Below are 6,967 nucleotides of genomic sequence, written 5' to 3' on the forward strand. Positions count from 1 at the left end.
GGACAAGTCGCCAGGTCATCACAGGGCTGACACATAGACACAGACAACCATTCACGGTCAATTTAGAGTCACCAGTTAACCTAACCTGCATGTCTTTGGACTGTGGGGGAAACCAGAGCACCCGGAGGAAACCCACGCGGACAACATGCAAACTCCACACAGAAAGGCCCTCGCCGGCCCCGGGGCTCAAACCCAGGACCTTCTTGCTGTGAGGCGATAGCGCTAACCACTACACCACCGTGCCACCCCAATAAATAAATGACCAAGTATAATATTTTTGTCTCATTTGTTTAACTGGGTTCTCTTTATCTACTTTTAGGACTTGTGTGAAAATCTGTTGATGTTTTAGGTCATATTTATGCAGCAATATAGAAAATTCTAAAGGGCTCACAAACTTTCAAGCACCACTCTATCTATCTATCTATCTATCTATCTATCTATCTATCTATCTATCTAGATAGATAGATAGATAGATAGATAGATAGATAGATAGATAGATAGATATCCAGTACCAGTCAGATATATTTTATGGAAATGAGTGTTTTACTGGGAAATACGCCACTTGTATTATTCATATGAGCTCCATCTGGGACATGGATTATCAAAACCATGACATAAATCTCTATATGTCATTCTTGATTAAATCAATGAATTGTTTTGATAAATTTGGATACTATTTGTTTGTGAATGTGTCTATATAATAAAAAAGAACATAACATGTTGACTTAAAGATATTAAGTTTATCTTCTCATATTGAAAAACTTTTGAAAAACATTTTTCATACAAAATACATCGCGGATCTGAGCGACATATTTAAATAATATTGGCTGACATTGAGTGGTATACCAGATATATTATATCTGTTATGTTATATCTATATATAAGTGCAAGTTTTTCAACACGAGAAGATAAACTTCATATCTTTAAGTCAACATGTTATGTTCTTTTTATTATATAGACACATTCACAAACAAATAGTATCCAAATTTATCAAAACAATTCATAATATTGGCTGGCATTGAGTGGTATATCAGATATATTCCATTCAGCTAGCATGATATAGAACGAGTTGAAGACGATTAGCTGAATGGAATATATCTGATATACCACAAAAAAAGCTAGGCATTATTATTATTATTATTATTATTATTATTATTATACATACATACATACATACATACATACATACATACATACACACACACACATTTGCGGCATTCTCTTTCAAAATTCTCTTGAATTCCTCAGTATTAAATGAAACAAATTTGGCGGCCATGTTTGTTTACAAATTGTCACAGCTAGTGCAGAAGTTTTACGTGTAAAACATATCTTATGGCATTTTCAATTCACTGCCACAGTTTACTGCAGACGCCGCTGGCAAACAAAAAAATGCTTCTGTGCATGCACAGCAGAAAACTTTCTCATTGAATATTTGCATCAGCTCCGACATGTGTCATGTTGTCTTGACAACCATGCAATATCATAAACCATATTCAACACTCATTCTCCATTGGGTAGAGTGATGTAATACCAGGGCTAAAAATTAACTTTAGTGCTTGGTCATCACTTAGGCCAGTATCCCTGAGTTCTTAGTTGTCCAGGCCAAAATAAAGTGGCCCTTAAATTTCCTCTAGTCAAAGTTGAACACAAAAATGTAAAAGATTTTTACTTGAATAACACCCCACTGTGTTTAACATATGTCCCCAGAAATGGATTAATCAAAAACAATAATATTGCCTGGCTTTTTGTCTTTGTCAAAATGGCGGCGCCCTGTATGGCAGCAGCTACTCCAGCTCCCGATAGCGATGTGCATTTTATGTTAAATGTGTTGTCTGTACCATCACAGTCTTGTACGAGAATAGTCTACAACAGAAGCTTACTACTCGGACTACAAAACCCCAACTTTTCAAACTTTTCAAATAACTTTCCAGAGTTATGATGGCTTTGGAACCCAAAGCACTCGGCAAGCTAGGCATTCTACACCGGCAAGACCCAGGGGCCTGCAAGGCAACGGACTCTCCTCCTGCCACCGGCCAACACTGGAGGCAATGCAAGTGGTGGGAGAGACCTAGCATGCGTCGCAAGCGGTGTGCTAGACCCAGCAAGCGGGGCAGTCGAGTGGGTATCAGCGCCAGGCTAAAAGCTAAACCATACAGACCTGCACTTCCTTCAATCCTGCTATCCAACGTTCGTTTGCTGGAAAACAAAATGGACTACCTCAGACTGGATTTAATTACACAAAGAAAGGTGAGAGACTGCAGTGCCATCATCTTCACTGAGAAGTGGCATAATCACACCGTTCCAGACAACGCCATTCAGGTGGACGGACTAACAACGTTCCGGGTGGACAGGAGCCACTCTCTCAGTGGTAAATCTTGGGGAGGTGGTGTGTGCATTTTCATCAATAACAACTGGTGTACTAACGTCAAAGTTATCTCAAGTCACTGTTCTGAGGACATAGAATTTCTAACAGTTAAATGTCGTCCAGTCTACTTGCCAAAAGAATTCTCAGCCATCAACATTACAGCTGTGTACATTCCTCCCAGCGCGAACACAAAGGACACACTGTCTACATTATATCAGTCTGTGAGCTGAATGCAGGACTCTAACCCGGACTCTGTCTATATAATCACTGGCGATTTCAATCAGGCCAATTTGAAGACAGTATTCCCACATTATCACAAATATGTGGACTTTGCAACTATGGGAGAGAACACTCTTGACCAGGTCTACACAAACTTTAAACAGGCATTCAGAGCTGTTCCTCACCCCCACCTGGGAAACTCGGACCATCTCTCTGTTATACTAATTCCAACTTACAGACCACTGCTAACCAGGAACAAGCCATCTGTGAAACAGATCAGAACATGGCCAGAGGGTGCTACCTCAGCTCTTCAGGACTGTTTTGACTGCACAGACTGGAATGTTTTTAGGGAGGCTGCCATAACCAACCAGCATGTCAACATAACGGAATATACTGAGTCTGTGATGGGATACATATCCAAATGCATGGAAAATGTGACTGTCATCAAACACATCACCACAAGGGCCAACAAAAAACCCTGGTTCACCAGGGAGGTACGTGAGCTCCTGAGAGCACGGAATACTGCTTTCAAGTCCAGGGACAAAGTAGCTCTTAGAACTGCTAGGGCCAACTTGAACCAGGGCGTGAGAGCAGCCAAGCGTGCCTATGGGCAGAAAATCCAATCACACTTCACTGACACAAAAGACCCCAGATGCCTATGGCAAGGCATCCAGTCAGTAACCGATTACAGGGCAATACCCCCACCGTGTGAGGACAGCACAGACTTCCTAAACTCACTTAACACCTTCTTCAGCCGGTTTGAAGAAAACAACACCACCACACCAACAAAAGCCCCTCACTGCTTGGACAATGTAACACTTCACCTGGACCCTGCTGACGTGCAGAGGACCCTTCAAAAGGTGAACCCCAGGAAAGTTGTTGGTCCTGACAATATACCTGGGTGTGTGCTTAGAGACTGTGCTGACTCACTTACAGATGTTCTCACAGATATCTTCAACACCTCTCTGAGCCAAGCCATCTTACCAGCATGCTTCAAAGCCACCACCATCATACCGCTACCCAAGAAATCCCCAGCCACAACACTGAACGACTACCAGCCCATAGCACTCACTCCCATCATGATGAAGTGCTTTGAAAGGCTGGTCAAGGCCCATATAACATCCAGCCTACCCACCACATTTGACCCATTCCAGTTTGCATACCATCCCAAACGCTCCACTGATGACACCATAGCAACAGCACTTCACATCAGCCTGGCTCATCTGGAAAACAAAAACAGTTATGTGCGGATGCTGTTCATCGACTTCAGCTCCGCCTTCAACACAGTCATCCCACAACACCTGGTGAATAAACTCAGTGCTATAGGCATCAGCACCCCACTATGCAACTGGCTACTGGACTTTCTCACCAACAGACCACAGACAGTAAGAGTTGGCAAAAACTCCTCAGAGACCACCATCATGAACCCCCAGGGATGTGTGCTGAGTCCTCTGCTGTTCATACTGATGACCCATGACTGTTGTGCCAGACACAACTCGAACCACATCATCAAGTTTGCAGATGACACAACAGTGGTGGGCCTCATCAGCAATGACGACGACTCAGCCTACAGAGAGGAGGTACACCAACTCATCAACTGGTGTGACATCAACAATCTACACCTCAATGTCAATAAAACAAAGGAAATAACTGTGGACTTCAGGAAAAATCACATGTCACACACACCCCTCACCATCAATGGCAGTGCTGTGGAATCAGTGAAAAGCACCAAGTTCCTGGGGGTGCACATCACAGATGACCTGACATGGACAACTAACACCACCTCCCTTGTCAAGAAAGCACAGCAACGCCCCCACTTCCTATGCAGGATGAGTAGAGCCGACCTCCCCCCTTCTGCACTCACCACCTTCTACAGGGGTGCCATTGAGAGCATCCTCACCAGCAGTCTCTCAGTCTGGTACGGCAGCTGCCCTGTTGCTGACCAGAAGGCCCTACAGAGGGTGGTGAGGACAGCAGAGAAGATCACCAGATCAGCCCAACCATCCATCCAGGACCTATATTCATCCCGCTGCTGCAAAAGAGCCATCAACATCATCAAAGACCCCACCCACCCTGCACATGAACTGTTTGCCCTCCTACCATCTGGCAAGCACTATAGCGTTGCAGGACTACCAGACTCAGCAACAGCTTTTTCCCACAGGCCATCAGACTGCTCAACTCACTCATGAAAACTCCAAGAACATAACCCACACACACAAAAGACCAGCAAACTGTCAAAACAGTAAACTCAATGTCTATACAATGCTCTTTATATGCACATATGGCAATATTCTTTTTTGCACAAGAACATACAAGTTTACAATACTTATTTATCTCCATGCTGCTATTCTGAACTTTGCACTTTACCATACTGCACCTTGTGCAGTACTATTGCACCCCAGTAACATACCTCAAACTTGACTACATTTCTGGAACTACAATTCTGGACTACATTACCTCAAACTTGACTACATATCTGGACTACATTTCTGGAACTACAATTCTGGACTACATTACCTCAAACTTGACTACATTTCTGGACTAAATTTCTGGAACTATAATTCTGGACAACATTACCTCAAACTTGACTATATTTCTGTATCACTGTGAATATTCTGGGAACTGTATGCCCGCTGTCTGTCTATATGTTGTGTTAATTTGCTTATCTGTTGATGTCTGTGTGCACTTTTATGTTTAGTTGTGTGTCAATTTTTTAATACTGCACATTTGGAGTTTGGGGAAATGCAATTTCAATCCTCTGTTTAATTCTGTTACATGGTCTGATTGACAATAAAGTTCACTTTGACTTTGACTTTTAACATTAATTCTATGTAATTGTTGTTTAGATACTGTACATTATTCAAACTTTACACTATATTAGTCATTTAGCTGATGTTTTTATTCAAAGCGACATGTGCATGTAGCCAAGAGAATCCAAGAGCGACCAGCGCTGAAGTACTAGTGTAAACAAATAGCTTATAAATTCCATCCAATGTCTAGAATGATCAGGATAGTTAAGAAGTTGAAGCTTGGACACATACATAGACAAGGAATTTCATAAGGAATTTCATAAGGACCTTTATAAAAGAAAAAACAGGTATCTGAGTACCCTCTCCCAGACCAGGGATACCGGGGCCCCACCCTGGAGCCAGGCCTAGGGGAGGGGCTCATCGGTGAATGCCTGGTGGTCGGGCCTATATCCATGGGGCCCGGCTGGGTCCAGCCCGAATGAGCAACACAGAACCACTCTCCTGTGGACCCACCACCCGCAGGAGGTGCCGTAAGGGTCTGGTGCACTGTGGATTGGGTGGCAGTCAAAGGCAGAGGCCCTGGCGTACTGATCCCTGGCTGACAAGACTGGCTTTTGGGACATGGAATGTCATCTCTCTGGTGGGAAAGGAGCCTGAGCTTGTGCGTGAGGTTGAGCGGTACCAACTAGATATAGTTGGGCTCACCTCAACGCATAGCTTGGGCTCTGGAACCAATTTCCTGGAGAGGGGTTGGATTCTCTTCTATGCTGGAGTTGCCAAGGGTGAGCGGTGCCGGGCAGGGTTGGGGCTATTGGTAGCCCCCCAGTTTGGCACGCTAACATCAGAGTTCTCCCCCGTGAATGAGAGGGTCGTTTCCCTGTGCCTTCAGGTTGGAGAATGGTCACTGACTATCATTTGCACTTATGGGCCAAATGGTAGTTCGGAGTACCTGGCCTTCTTGGAGTCCTTGAGTGGGGTGCTAGAAAGTGCACCACAAGGGGACTCCATTGTTTTACTGGGGGACTTCAATGCTCACGTGGACAATGACAGTGAGACCTGGAGGGGTGTGATTGGGAGGAACGGCCTGCCTGATCTGAACTCGAGTGGTGTTCAGTTTTTGGACTTTTGAGCCATGCACAGTTTGGCCATAATGAACACCATGTTCGAGCAGAAGGGTGTCCATAAGTGCATGTGGCACGAGGACACCCTAGGCCACAGATTGATGATTGACTTTGTAGTCATTTAATCAGATCTATGACCATATGTCTTGGACACTTGGATGAAGAGAGGAGCAGAGCTGTCAACTGGTCACTACCTGGTGGTGAGCTGGATCAGATGGCGGGGGAGGAGGCTAGACAGACCGGGCAGGCCCAAATGAGTAGTGAGGGTATGCTGGGAATGTCTGGTGGAGGCTCCCGTCTGTCGGATCTTCAACTGTCACAGAGCTTCAACTGCATACCGGGGGATGGGAGGGATATTGAGTCCGAGTGGACCACGTTCCGCACCTCCATTGCTGAGGCGGCCGTGCAGAGCTGTGGCTGCAAGGTTGTTGGTGCCTGTCGTGGCGGTAATCCCCGAACCCGCTGGTGGACACCTGTGGTGAGGGGAGCCATCAAGCTGAAGAAGGAGTCCT

Source organism: Neoarius graeffei, chromosome 17 (genome assembly GCF_027579695.1).
Source record: "Neoarius graeffei isolate fNeoGra1 chromosome 17, fNeoGra1.pri, whole genome shotgun sequence".
Classification (NCBI taxonomy): Eukaryota; Metazoa; Chordata; class Actinopteri; order Siluriformes; family Ariidae; genus Neoarius; species Neoarius graeffei.